Source organism: Gossypium raimondii, chromosome 11, assembly GCF_025698545.1.
Source record: "Gossypium raimondii isolate GPD5lz chromosome 11, ASM2569854v1, whole genome shotgun sequence".
Classification (NCBI taxonomy): domain Eukaryota; kingdom Viridiplantae; phylum Streptophyta; class Magnoliopsida; order Malvales; family Malvaceae; genus Gossypium; species Gossypium raimondii.
In genome coordinates this window covers 48,859,168-48,875,879 of record NC_068575.1, presented here as the reverse complement: position 1 = coordinate 48,875,879, position 16,712 = coordinate 48,859,168, and positions in this window count along the sequence as shown.

The window sequence follows — 16,712 nt, the reverse complement described above, 5'->3', positions numbered from 1 at the left end:
CACAATAGAAGTTCACTAGTTTTTTTTTAAGTATTTTGGGATTATATGGGATCATACACATAGTTAGGATTCAAATCTAACTCAAAATATTAAAATTCAACAGTGTGTCTCGACACATTCCTCTCATGTTTTTTTTTTGAAATTGATTATCTCAAGACAATTGTCTATAGACAATGGGGTTCATGTCTCGAGACAATGACTTCCTTGTAACTTATGTCTTGAGACATGTTCATTTTGTCTCAAGACCATTGACCAGAAAAATCCTAAATGATCATTTTTGTTCTTAATGTCTTAAGACATGCTCTAGCTGTAAGTGTATACAAGGAAATCAGTAGAAAACAAATTGACTGAAATGAATTGAAAAATGATTTATTATTTCCTACCTTGATACAGTTTTAACTAATGTATTTATATACAATTTATAGAGAGATAACTGCTACTAACAACTTGTGAACAACTCACTAACCATACTAACAACCTAACAGATTCTTTACTAATGGAAGACGACTAAAATAAGCAAAAGTGGATGCAAACAAAGCTTTTGTGAGAATATCAGCAACCTGATCGTAGACTGGAACCTCACTGACAATAAAAGAACCATCAGCCACTTTCTCCCGAACAAAAAACAAGTCAAGCTCAACATGTTTGAACTTAGAATGCAAAACTGGATTAGCAGCTACCGCAACAACACTAGAGTTGTCACACCAGACAGTTGGAGTATCAGCAAAGCAAAACCATAATTCATTCCATAAAGAAACCAACCAAGTAACATCAAAAGCTGCAGCAGCCAAACTTCTGTATTCAGCTTCAGCAATGGAGCGAGACATAACTTGTTGCTTCTTAGAGCACTAGGAGATAGAAGTAGTTCCAAAATACACGCAATAACCAGTTGTCGATCGTCTATCATCAAAGTCCAAGCCCCAGTTAACGTCAGCATAGCCAACCAGAGATAGTTTGTTAAATGGGCAAAAAACCAACCCATAATCAATAGTGCCACTCAAATATCGTAAGATTCGTTTTAAAGCAATCAAATGAACACTAGTGGGCGCATGCATGAATTGACAAATTTGATTGACCGCATAAGCAATGTTAGGCCGAGTGAGAACCACATATTGCAATGTGCCAGCAAGACTTCTATATTCAGTAGGATCGTCCAGAAGAACTCATTCATCTTTAGACAACATAGAAGAACTAATCATGGGTGCGTAGACACCCTTGGCATTAGCTAATGAACTTCTGTCAAGAGGATCCAGAATATACTTACGTTGGCAAAGATGAAGACTTCCAGTCGACGAACGAGTAACCTCAACGCCCAAAAAATAATGAAGGGCTCCTATGTCTTTAAGAGAAAACTCATCGTGCGATTGTTGAAAAAAAGCATCAATACTTTCAGGTGCATTTCTGGTAATGATAATATCCTCTGCATAAACTAACACATACATACTCAAATCATTTGTAGCCCGAACAAATAGTGAAACATCATATTTTGATAAAACAAAACCTAAGGACACAAGAAACTGTTTTAACTTATCAAACCATGCTCGTGGAGCTTGGCGTAGCCCATACAAGGCTTTCGTCAGTTGACACACCAAAGGCTCTCCATTCACACCACATTGAACATACTCTGAAGGTTGTTGCATGTACAATTCTTCAGTAAGATCACCATTCAGGAAAGCATTGTCAACATCAACCTGAAACGGCTACCAAATATTGGAGACATCAACAAATAAAATAGTCTGAATAGTAACAGGTTTAACCACTAGACTAAACGTTTCTTCAAAATCACACCCTAGTACCTGAAAACAATCCTTTACCACTAATTGAGCCTTACGACGAGCTACAGTACCATCAAGATTATTTTTCACTTTGAACAACCATTTACAACCAATCTTCTTTCGTCCAGGCAGCAAGGGAACTAGTTCCCTAGTGGAATTTTTAATCAAAACATCATACTTAGCTTGTGCTGACAACCGCCACTCTTTACTATCAAATGTTTCAGCAATCGTGCGCGGCTCATTATCAACAACTTCAACAGACAACGCTTTGGGTTTAAAAACTCCCGCTTTGAACCGTGTAACCATGGGATGCGTATTACCCACAGGCAGAGGGATAGAAGAAGTAGTCGAAGTGGTAATCAGAGTAATATGACTTGAATCCTCCGATATAGCAGACAGAGTGTCTTGATCACAACCAACAACCCCCAATTCAATTGATGAATTTATCGGTCCTGTTGTGGTATGAGAATTAGTTTTAACAGATAAGTTACGGAACAAAGATCCAGGACTTAAGGACTTAACTGGCCTATCAAACAGAGACAGCATAATAGGAACATAAGTGGAGACATAACCACAGGACTGGGAAGGAACCATAAAAATCTCAATGTACAGAAATCGACGTTCATCAAACACAATGTGTCGAGAAACAATAACCTTACCATCCGGTGTAAGACACTAATACCCTTTATATTGATAAATCTATCCTAAAAACGTGCGTGGCTGAGAACGAAATTCTAGCTTGTGATTATTAAACAAACACAGATATGGGAAACAACAACACCCAAACACTCGCAGATGATCATACGTTGGGTCCTTACCATTAAGAATCTTGTAAGGAGACTGACCTTTCAAGACTGAGGTAGGTAGTCTACTTATTAACTATACAACACAAGTGAAAGCATAACCCCAAAATTTCATAGGTAGATTTGCTTGAGCCAAAAGAGTAAGACACATTGCAACAATATGTCTGTCTTTTCGTTCAGCCACACCATTCTGTTCTGACGTATGTGGGCACGAGAGCTGATGAATAATACTATGCTGAGCTAGAACTACCGTGAAAGCTCGAAACTCACCACCACAATCGCTTTGAAATTGTTTGATATCTCTCCCAACTAAGTTTTAACCAACTTCTAAAATTGAATAAAATAATCAATGGCCTGAGACTTCCGTTGAATGAGAAATAACCAGGTAAAATGACTAAACATATCAACAAACGATACATAATACCAATTACTTCCACAAACAACAGACATAGGTCCCCATAAATCTGAGACAACCAAATCAAAAGAACTAGTATATTCAGTAGTAGAGTTAAAAAATGACAACTTATGAGATTTTTCTCGTTGACAAGTAGTACAAACATTATCAAGTGAAACTTTATTCAAAACAATTTGACATTTATCTAAAACTGATTTAACAATACGGGCAGAGGGATGACCAAGTCGGCAGTGCCATAGTGCAAAAAAGTCTCAGGTGGCGGAGCTAGTCTAAAGTCCTGTGTTATGAAAAGAAGGAAAAACACCGCTTTGAACAGGGGCAATCAGTGAAAACTGATAGAGCCCATCATGAGTGTAGACCCATAACAAAATATCCTGAGTCTGAATGTCTTTAATAACACAGTGAAACGGGTGAAATTCAAAGAAGACATTATTTTCTTTAACAAAATGTGAAACAGATAACAAATTATTTCGTATATTCGACACACACAAAATATTAGACACAGATAAAGTAACTTATTCTTTGTATACAAGGTAGAATGCCTGATATATTTTATTTTTACAGGTGTCCAATCACCCATTATAAGAGGAGATGTACCTGAGTACGGCGTAGATTCATTCAAGGCTGAGGCCTCATTGTACACATGATACGTAGCTCCCGAATCAGGATACCACGACGAAGTTCCTACAGGCATAGGGACATAGGAATCAACATTATCAAAATTGGACCCATATTGGGTCGTATTTACATTAGACCCAATAGTGTTCAAGAAATTCGACTCATGTGCATCAGGGACCCTTGGCAACCCAACACATGGTGGAGAATCAAAAGCAAAAGTCAGATCTAAGGCCCTAACTCAAGAAGTCGACCCATAAAAAACACACGCTCTAGGCTTTGTTAACCACGGAACACTCGGCCCACTATTCGACCCATGAAAACCAACATCATTGACACCTAATCGCCTAATACCTTGTCCATGACCAGGTGGGCCCCCAAAGCTAACAAAGTTAGGTTTCAGCCCAAGTCTTTGGCCAACATGGTGCAGCCCAAGAGTGTGGCCTATGTCATTCAGCCTAGCAAAGCCATCATTTAGCCCAAAGTTATAGCCTGCAACATTTGGCCTAGTAAGGCCCATGGGAGAATCATGTGACCCAATGCGCATAACATCATAAGGGTTATGGAAAACCCTAAAAGATACCTCATTTGAAACGGCCTTGAGTAAACCTGGTGGAGCCACTATCAGAGATGCGCCGAATAAACTTGGAACCTTTAGAGGGAATGTAATACCCCTAACCCGAATCTGTCGTCGGAACAGGGTTACGGAGTATTACCGAAGTTTACAATTTAGACGAATAGAAAATTCAAATATTTCATAACATATAGCATTCATGTCAGAAACTAATCATAATCTTGCATATTGTCCCTAATACGAGCCCTCGAGGCCCAAAATACACCTTAGAAACAAATCGGGACTAAATTAAAAATTTAGAGAATTTTTTAGAAACTTATAAAATTTTTAAAACTGCAGGGGTCACACGGCTGTGTGGCCAAGCTATATGACTCACATGGCCAAAAGACACGCCTATGCTTTAGGCCGTGTCGGCATTCAAAATATGAACACATGGCCGCGTCTGAGCCCGTGTCCAAGCCGTGTGAGCATACTGACTTGCATTCTTTAAAAGATACAGGGGACACACAGTCGTGTCACCTGGCTGTGTGTCACACACGATTAAGACACACGCCCGTGTCTCTACCCGTGTAGACGAAAATAGGTCATTTTCCAAGCCACATTTCTCACCCAATTTGGTACCAACCTAAACACAACAATTTGTATATAACCAAGTCATAAATAGGCATCCAAAACCAGCCAAAATCAAGCTTAAAACATGTAATATCATCACATACAACCAATATGCCCTTGGCACTTCAAATGACAACTTATAATATGAATATTCATGTATTCAATATATCCAAATGTATAACTCACTTATATGCATATTTGCATCCAAAGTTTATCGAGCAAATTTACATCATTTCTTACCAAATTACTTACCTTCCAAAACATATCATTTAATGCCAAAATGTATTTCAAATACTAACATATTTAACTTATATGCCTTACATATCAAAACACCAATTCATGATCAATTCTTCATATTCTAGAACACATATATGAAATGCACATTAGGCTACCTTTTTACCACTCTTCATTCAATCATAAACCAAACAACACATCAACCATAATAAGCAAAATATGCACATATCCAAAATTTCATAACACAAACCAAAAAAGTGGCTAATATCAACAAAACATGTATAAGCCAATATTGGTCAAATTAACCTATACATACCATTATAACCGAAATTAAACAACCTAATGTACCAAAAGAGCTGATGGATGGTGTGATATAGCTCTGACAAGCTTCCAACCCGAGCGAGCTTCTGAATCACTAAAAACACGAAAAGTAACACAGAGTAAGCATTTAAGCTTAGTAAGTTCGTATAACATAGAATTTAACTTACCATTTAGTCACATTTAAAATAAGCATACAAAGCATATCCAAACTCAATTTGGCCAAAAGCCTAAACACATATCCTCATAAACCATGTTAGTCATGTAATTCTTATAAATATCAAGAAACATGTATGAGCTCAACAATAATCAAACTTCCATGTACATATAATTTCCACATCATCTATTTATATATCATGTACAAATCATTTTCATATATCTCATGTAAATATCTATAGTAGTTCGTATTGAACTCATGTAATCTAGTAACAGAATAGTGCCCATTGAACCATTTAGAATATCGTTGGATACGCGGGTAATACACACGAGGTGTACTAAACTATAATCTGTCAATTCCTGTACATATATGCTAATACAAGCTCTGGATCGGTTTGCTCTTACGAGCTGTAAATGGTAAGCTCCTTCGAGCTAAATAACGGTAAGCTCATGTAAGCTGAGTATCGGTAAGCTCATACGAGCTGAAACCGGTAACCCTAATGACATGTCATTTATATCCTACGAATTCCTAAAGTTCAAACGGGGCTCGGTAATCGTCGTATGTTGTCGGATATACGATTGATATTCATATATGATGATCATGCAAATAACATACATCTAATTCAATCAAAGCATATAATTACACAATTTAATTACACGAACTTACCACGACGAGTGTACGTAGATACGAAGGTGACTAATCCGATATTTTTCTTTTGCCCCGATCTAACTCCGTACGAGATCTAACCAGATCTATACGAATGAATTTAACTTAATTTAATATAATTCATATTCAATTTAGCCCAACACACATTTTTGGCAAAATTACCATTTTACCTTTATACTTTTAATTCTTTACAATTTAGTTCCTAGGCTCGAAAAATGAAATTCATTTAATTTTATCCGTACCCAAGACTAGCAAAATTATAAACATATTTATAGCAGCCCATGTATTTCAAAAATTCATAATTTTGCCACACAATTTATCACATTTTTAATTTAATCCCTAATTGATAATTTCATGAAAAATTCCTTTACAAAAGTTGTTTATCTAACAACAACCATTCATTTTATATCGTTAAACTTCAAAAACCTAACATTTTCATCAATGGAAAAACTCAAATACTTTAACAATTTCACAAATTAGTCCCCGGGCTAGCTAGATTAAGCTACAACGATCCCGGAAACATAGAAATTATCAAAAAAGGGACAAAACCCATACCTAATTGATGGAACAAGCTTGCCGAACCTTAAAGAGAAAAAATGGCTTCTTTTTCTTGGCTATTCGGTTGAAGAAAGAACATAAAAGATGATACTTGGCTTTATTTTACTAAATTTTGTCTTTATTTACTTAATTACTTATTTAACCTTTAAAATTATTTCAATTTACAAGTTTACCAAGCCATGACATTCCACTAACACATTTATGGGTTATTTACCATATAAGGACCTTTACTTTAAATTTCTATAGCTATTTAATACATTTAGCTATTAGAACTCAACTTTTGCACTTTACGCGATTTAGTCATTTTTATCAAATTGAACATGTAAACAGTAAAATTTCTTAACAAAATTTTTATACGATAATACTATCATACTGTTGACCATAAAGTAATAATAAAATAAGTTTTTTTACTTCAAATTTATGGTCTCGAAATCACTATTCTGATTTCACTAAAAATGGGATGTTATATGGAGGGAGAAACCACTATAGGTAGCATTTCCGCATTGATTCACAACACTTCAACCAAGTAAATCACACGACCCCCTTTTGTCACTTGCAACTGGAGCCCAAGCAGTCGAAACTCGAGCTACCTCCAGCGTAGAAGGGTCGTCGTAGTCCCTATTAAACTAATAATAGCAACGTTGGGCCAAGTGCCCAAACCGACCACAAATTTGACACTGGATCCAAGATCGAAAACCCTTCCCACGACCACTAGTGGAGGAGCGACCACCACGCGCGAGTTCCACCACCATCAGCGACGAGTCCGCTTCTATCAGGTTTGCGTGAAATAGCATCTCCTGCGCCACACAAGTCTATTGACTTTCATATTGCAATAAGACATCCTGAAGCCTTTGCATGGGAAATGGTTCAGGCGAGAACAATGCAAGAGTAAGAACGGCATCGCACTTCGACTACAAACTCGTAAGAACAATCTCAACCTTCGAGATTCAAGATCCAGATGCTTCGATCAAGGCACAGGTATTTTGAATTTTAGCCACATATTCTTTAATTGTCATATTACCTTTTTTAATCAAATGCAACTCATGTTTAGTGCAAGACAATTTGGCTCCGGTCACAGTGGCGAACAGTTGGTTTGCGGTACTCTAGACATCGCATGAAGTCTTTGCATCTGTAAAGTAAGAAAGTAAAGCACCACTTATTGTGGACAATAACCAAAACGCAAGCAACTTATCTTACTGATGAAAGAACGATGCCTCTAGATTCGGAACCAGAGGACCCTCCAGAGATGGAACAAATTGTGGTGGAGCAGGTAAGGTTCCTTCAATAAAACCTGTTAACTCATACCCTTCAACAATTAATTTTTTATGTTGTTGCCACTGAACAAAGTTACCTTCGTCTAATTTGATAGTATCACATCGAGGGAAACATTGAACTAACCGAGAACTTGACAGAACATTGGACAGATTACCATTGTTTGTAGAAACAGACTCAGTTAAGTTAGCCATGAAAGTGCAACACTAGGAAGGCTCCAGGACTTAGGTGAAAGATACCATGTAAGTCTATATAAGGAAATCAATAGAAAAATGAAATGACTAAAATGAATTGAAAAAGGATTTATTAATGCCTACCTTGATACAGTTTTAACTAGTGCATTTATATACAATTTATAGAGAGATAACTACTACTAACAAACTTGTGAACAGCTCACTAACCATATTAACAACCTAACAGATTCTTTATTAATGACGTATTCTAACATAGATGTCTTGAGAGTCGAGACTCTAATGCAAAATGGCCTAAAATCAACATTTTAAAGCATATAAATTATGACCATCCCCTACCTAACTTGGGCCAAAATTTTACCTATTCCATAAACATCTTAACATTCAAAAGCGTGATCTAAACATTTCAAAAGCGTAGCAATCAATACATCTAACATAGTTGTATATGTAACTTAATACTAATAAACATGCATACTGAACCATTAATTTACCATTGAAATTCAACAAGTGAAACTTCATTGGTCCAAAATTAACCAAATCATACCCCTGTATAGCTTTATAAATCTATATCTTTTGTAAACTTAGATACAACCTTTTCCATTTTTTATCTTTTTACGATATGTTTGGTTTAATGGAATGTAATAGTTATACGGTAAGAATGGAATATAGAAGTAAAAGATATTACGTTGTTTGGTTGATTGAAAGGAATAGATAACTAATAGTATTAGGTTGTTTGGTTGGCTAGATTGATGGTAAGGAATAGAAAAGTAATAAGTGTTAAATGACATTATAACCCTAAATTAAATAATAGTATTTTTATTATTCTATTATTATTAAATGTTTACACAAATTTAACTTAATTAATATAATTCATAATTCATAAAATATATATATATGTAGAAGATTTTAATATTATAATTTCGTACTATATTATAAATATATTTAATAGTATAATATATTATTTATAAAAATATGATTTATGTCTTAATAATTTTATAAATATTATGTCAAAAATAATATTTGAAAATAAATAATTTAACATTCTATAATTATTAATAAAACATTATTTAACAATAAAATTAATTTATTAAATTTAAAATAAATCTAAAAATCACATTTAAAATTATTTTATTATATTTAAATATTTAAAAATATTATTAAAAACCTACCTATAAAAGTATAGAATTTTATTTTAATATTACTTTATCACTTTCTTTTATATGGAGTTCTATCTGCTTCTCTTCGTTTTTAATGAACCAATTTTGATTTTTCCAGAATCTTACCACTCTTTGCTCATCACCATCGTCATTGTCACTTTATCAACCATCATCATAGAGGCTTTATGAAATTTCATCACAGGTTTCTCATAACTTCGTTCTACTGGGATTTTTCAAAAAAAAAAACTTAAACAATAAACTTGGATTACAATAACAATATTTAGCTTCCATTGCATTTTTGTGGTCTTCCATCTCTCCAAGCCTTCATTTTGGTTATCTTAATCATTGTTGACTCTTAGAATTTAAAAGCTCAAAACCCTTATTGCTAATTCAAATAAAAAATCCAAAAAGTTCTTCTTCTTTTTTGTCGTACCTCTTTAGCAGGAATGGTGTTGAAAAAACCAATTCAAGTTTGATTGGATTTGTCTTGATTTAGTTTGAAATGATGAGGGTAAAACTGAAAAAAAAATTATATGCTATTCGTCGTTAAGCAGAATAGTCATTCCTTGATAAAAGTGAAGAATAGTCATTCATTGTTGTCAGTAATAACTCATGGATTCTAATTTGGCTAAATAGGGAATTCATTAAACCAAATTACAGAACAATCATTCCCCTTGGAATAGACCCAAAATGGGTTGGATATTCATGCCGACCAAACGTACTATTAATGTTTTAGATAGAACCACTCTAGATTTTAATGATCAACTTGCATTTCAAGGCTTATCTAGGAACCTTTCTAGTTTTCAATGCCAAACTAGAATCTCTCACCTTCTTACAAGGGTTGATTTTGTGTAAACAAAGAAATACCTCTCTAATGTGGGTGTTTACAATGTTTAAGCTCTCAAAGATAGAATAAATTTTATACAAAGATATAACAATAAAGCTTTCACAAAAATTATGGACAAGAGAAAGAATGAATGAAGAAATTAAAGCTCTATTGTATTCTTCACATCATTTGATGCTTGGATGTTCATTTCTTGTTTGGATGTTGATCTCATACTTGTTGTAGTGTTTTTAAGGTCTATAAGTCCTCTCTAGAACAATCACATTTTATAAAAGCATTTCACTATAACAATTGATTTTGTTGTATAATTAATTTTTTATGTTTTATTTTGGCTTAAAATAACATTGATACTTTTTTCCTAATTTGGTACCTAAACTTTCTTTTTGTCTCATATGGTACCTAAACTTGTCAAACATTATAGAAATTACGCCTAGGAAAATACTCCCATATAATTGTATCCCATATAATGTTCACCAAGATTTTACTCCAATGGGGTGAAACTTCTAAATCGAACAATTTTTTATCATAAAAGTGTCAATTCTTCTCGAATACTTTTTTTTCTTATAAAACAAAACAATTAATGTTTCTTAAAAAGTATGAATGATTCAACTATACAAAATTAAAAAAAACATGAGCCAATCATGTAGACTCATTTGGCTTAGTTTTAAAGAACATATATAAACTTATATATTTCTTAGCAATGGAAGGTTACTAAATATTGCAAATTATTAATAATCTCCCACTAATCTGAGATATAGTAATAAATTTATCTTTTGCACAAATAAAGATTATAGAAAATACTCCCAACCTTTTTTTTTAGCATTGATAGTTTTTCCTTGGACGGACACATGCCACGAAAACTCTATTAGTATGTCACCATTAAACTAACTTTTATAATCATTCACGTACTTCTTACACTTCATGCAAATGCCCACACATCATCTAAGCACACTTATGCACCTTTACACAAATACACCCCCTTCTTTGTGCTAGTTTCTGATCCCTATTTCGAAGAACCAATATCCCAATTCCATCATGCCACTCCGTAGAGACAGTAGACCAGTTATACCCATCGAATCTCCACAATTCCTCCTTGTTAATTCGAACACATAAGTGTTTCCCCACAAGGTTGGGTATTCACTAGTCACGATTTGCATCAAAATGTCACATCAAAGGCAAAATATATAGTAACATTTCTCCTTTCTTCTTTTCACCATCATACGTATCAACACTCCGATACCCCTTTTCGTCGATCCGGATACAGAGCTTGTGCACCAAGGAAGGTGTTTTCAAACCAATGTACATGCAAGACGCATGTCTATGTTTTAATAACTTCAATAGTACATGCATCATCTAATTTCCACATTCCTTTTGCAGACGTACCAAAACCAAAGATTAGGACATCTCACTTGAATAAAAAAACAAGACAATTTAAACATGTTGATACAATTAATAGACACAAAGTACAAAGATACTCACTAGAAACCTTTGTATGGGATTTTATCTACTCGACAGGTTCTTTTCCCTTTACACAGTGAGATTCTCTTGTATCTTTGGCTAAAAACAATCAAATAACTCTTTTAAATAAAAAAAACAACCAAAATTTAACATAATAGCAAGAATCGATAAACATGCAAACAATTCCCAGATGGTAGTTTTCTTCATGTCCAGTATTTCAAATGAAAACCCTAATGAAATGCTTTTACATCTACCTTTTCCTACCTGGTAAAAACTTAAAGAAAGATTTAAGAGTTTACCAACAGACAACTAAAGAAGGTAGCTTCTACAAGCTTAACGATCAGTTCCTCTATAATCAATGAAGAACATTTCTGAGTTTTCTTCGATGACAATGTAGTTGAGTAGAGAAGATGAAAATAAAAATCTTCTCTCCACTACCAGGTTGTCCTATTTATAGGCAAACTCTAATCCAAATCCCACTTTAAGCTCTAACTAGTATCCATGCCAGACGTTTCCACTAATCAATCACATCCTACAAGGTTCTCCAAGTGTCTTGGTTATTGACATGTTACCTCCATTAGGATATCATATGTAACAACCCAAAAGTCAGTGGTGTCGAAAATGGTGGTTTCAAAATCCTGTTCTCTGACGATCGAGTTTGTAAATATTATTAATTAATATTTACGAGTTTATTATAATATTATATTAATTTTTGGTCTAGTAATTTTATTGAATAAATAGTTAATTAAGGTACAAGTGTATCAACCCTAAAGTCAATGGTTTTGGAAAATGAGGTATCGGGACCTCGTTTCTATAAATTGAGCCCGTAAATATATTTATAAAATATTTACAGAGTTATTATAGAGGTGAATGGAATTTTGAATAATTATTTTTGTTAAATTAGTGACTAATTAAGGTATAGAGACTAAATTGTAAAAGTGGTAAAAGTTAATCGCTATATATTTTAATTAATTGAAGGACTAAATGAGCATTTGGGCCTTTCTTAAATGGTGGTGGATGCCAAATTTTATCCATTAAAATTAGTAATCATCATAAAATTAAGTTAAATAAAGTTTAAGTTAATAAATTAAGATTTATTAATTTAATTTAGGAAAAGGAAATAAAATAATAAAACAAAACCATTTCTTCTTCTCTCACTCATTTTATTCACGAAAATAAGGAAGAAAAATGTAGGGTTTTGAAGTTTAACTTTGGTCCCTCAATTTGATAATATTTCAAGTTCTTTTCTTATAACTTTTATATTTTTGAGGTCTCGGAGGATTGATTTAGCTAACCTATGTATCAATTTGTAAAATTTTTAAAGTTTTCAAAAGTTTCCATTGATGAGTTCTTGATAAATTTGGTGTTAAATGCTTAGATTTTAAGCTTAGATATGAAAAAGTACTAGTTTGTAAAATAAATTGCTCATTTTTTATCATAAGGTTTAAAGTGTGAATATTTCAAAATTAGCATGAAATTTCTGTAATTATGGATAGTATAGGGTCTTAGAAGAACGTAATTGAGACTGGTTTCAAAATTGAGGCTTAAATTTGAAAGATATTGTGATTTTGATTTTAGGGACTAAATTGATTAAAATGAAAAAATTAGGACACTTTCAAAAATGAAATTGAATTGATATATGTTTATAATAGGTTGTTATAAGATTTTTGGAATTGATAAATTGAAATAAATTATTATAGATCGGGAATGAAATTAATCGGAGGTTAATCGTGGAAAAGGAAAAATTACAGATTAGTCTCTAACACCTTGTTTGCTGTTGTTTTTGCCAAGTAAGTTCATATGAAACTTACTTTATTAATTCATGATATTTTTTATTATATTGTTTTACTTATAGATTGAATTGTTATGTAATTAATGTATTTTGGCATCAAATGGACTAAATCATAAAATATGATTTAATTGGCAAATATGGATAAATACATGATATTGGATGAATGTGACATTGCTATATTATTTGATAGTATGTGTATGATGATTTTACATGGTTGAAATTGTAAACAGATTGCTATTTGAAATGTGAAATGTGTGTATATGGCTACTAGGATCGTACTGAACTACATATGGTAAAATTGTCCGAGTGAATGTATTAAAGGATAAGATATGATTGGCATGCCAATAGGATTATTTTCACGTTGTACGAGATATATGTGATGGTGGTGGAGGGTGTCTTGATACTGATTATATGATGCCTACAGACTTTGCACTTCAGTGCCCTGGTGTGGTGTAGTTACCCGTGTATCCAAGTCTATTTATTATAGTTCATCAGGCTACTAGAATAATGAAAAAGAGAAATGATAGTGAAATGATACAAGTAACATGCTCAAATGGTTATATGATGAATAAATGATACAAATGATAAAATATTGAATAATATATTACATGTTATAATGCTATATTACTTTGTTATACGTTGAACTCATCTTAATATTGTAAAATGCTATGTCGGGCTAAATTGTATCAAGTTATGATATTAATATGTTTCAAAATGAGTAAAGTTGAATGACATGATTTTACTTGTATATGAATTGAACAATATGATCTTTTTGTATAAATGGACTAACCTTGTGGTGAATTTGTGAATTTGTATATGTATGCATAAGGATGACAAAGGAGTGCCATGTTTTGTATTATTATGTTTCAATTACTTTAACTAGTTGAAATGGAAAGGTATGTTTAGTTATAATTTTCATAAGGACTTACTAAGTATTTGATATGCTTACCCCATTATTTCCCTTTCCCTATAGATCTCTAAGTTATGGAACATGTCTAATGGATCATCGAGAAGCTCACACTATTTTGTTATTGATTTGGTAGTCTTTCGATCGTTTAAAGCTCAGTTTTATAGAATGTTCTTAGGTGTTATGTAATTGGCAAGTTTAAATATTGATATAGTTGAAACTTACCTAATGCTTGATTATTGGTAAGTGAAAATGAATAGGTTGAAATGGTATGTTTTGAATCATGTATATAGGAGTTCATATATGTGTTAGTTTTAAACTAATAGTTGGTCTATATTGAACTAATATGGAAGTTGTGACTATGGTGACAAGTCATGTGCATGACTTAATAACAGGTTTTGAAATATGAATGATATATATACGTTTGCATGATGAAACATGTTGTGACATGAAGATTAATGAAATAGCTTGTTGGCATGTTGATAGTAATTGGAATGGAATGGTTTGTAAGTTTGAATGGTTGAGATTTCATAGGTTGAAATATTATGCTTAATTAGTGCTTAATTATTTGTTTGATTTTGGCATAGTTGAAATGATGACTTGATATGTATTTTGGAGTGATTTATATAGGTTTGAAGATGCCTAAAGGTATCATATTGAACACGTTTGATTGGGGATGAGTTAGGAATTAAAATGAATGTTTTTAGCATATGGGTTTGAATAATATGGGAATGGTTAATTACATTGTTTTGGGACAAATTTTGGTCAGTTTTGTGTAAGTATGGATGCGCAATTATGCACCAAATGGGTTATTGGTATAGTTGGCTTGAAATAGGTATCAAATGGCTTGATTTTCACCAAAAACAAAGTCCTCTTCCTGATGACCATATTTTCTCGTCGAAATGTTGGTCAAACAGTAGGTGACATCGTGATGTGACAAATTGTTGGGGGACTTCACGACGAGGAGGAGGTGACATCGCAGCGTCGGTCCTGGATTTTGAAAACTTTACAATTTGGTACTACTTCACGCTCAGGTCAACAAAAGAGCTTCATAAGCTCAAGTAAGGCTCGAATTTAATTGTGTATCTTAACATCTAGGTATTTATGACATAAATGAATATTTGAATGACTTGTTTATGGTATACTTGATCAAAAATTTTAAAAATGATACAGAAAGGTCATTATTTGATATCGGATTGACTGTAAAGCATCTGTATGCTTGAATAAGACCTAGAAATGAATGTTCATGATATTCAATGTTGAACTATTTTTTATTGCATGATTTATGATGTGAAATGATGTTTTTACTGTAAATTTGTCTGTAGTTGCTCCGGCAGATTGTGACATCCCGTTGCTTGGACCCGACAGTCGGGTCAAGTATAGGGGTGTTACACCATGTGACTTAAACTGTAACACCTCAAACCCGACCTAGACGTTATGGCCGAATCTGACGATGTCACATGGTAGTGCTTTTCGAAAAAAATGTCGCCGCTAAATCCTCTTTTCTATTTAACCATTTTTTTATTATCTTATGTTAACTTCAAATCATGTCGTTCATTTTCAAAATATTATTCATTTAGAAATCATTATTCAATTTCAAAACGTTTTATTTATTGCGAAAGCTTTTAAATAGTTTGCTTATTCGTGGTATTTTTGATAAAACATTAATTTCAATTGAAAACCCGAGTTTTACCTAACACTAGCAGATTTAAATCAGAAAATCGTATAAAATCTAAATACTCCAAAATAAAAGTAAAATCATAAATAGGTAGTAAACAGTGTAAAAGAAGTCGTGTGGCCACCACTGAGTCCTCCGCTGCACCGATCCGCCTATATCTAGGGATTACCTATACAGATTAAACAGAAGGGGTGAGTTTATGTAAACTCAGTGTGTAATCCCCATACAAATGAACAGACAGTAAAAAAATAATCATAGTCTGGGATTAAGCCCTTTTCAGTATTAGTATCAGTATCAGTCCAGTTTGGGCCTTAGCCCATCTCAGTACAAAAATGGTCATGCAGTAGGGCTTTAGCCCATCACAATATCTGTAGCAGTAACATATATGCAGTCACAAAAATCCTACCCATCGAGCCTTTAGGCTCGAGGCCTTTCAGTACACTTCCTCCAAACATTATAATCCCCCAACCCAATGCAAATATAACATGCTATAACATAATATCATGCATGTAAACAAGGCATACAGTATCAAATCAGTGGGACATCATCATGCTTAATCATATTAGTCATATAGTCATTTCAGTCAATTAGGGGTCTAGGTAATGTAACACCCCTTACCCGTATTCGACACCGGAATAGGGTACGAGGCATTACGAGAACACATACACTTGTAAACGTATTGAACC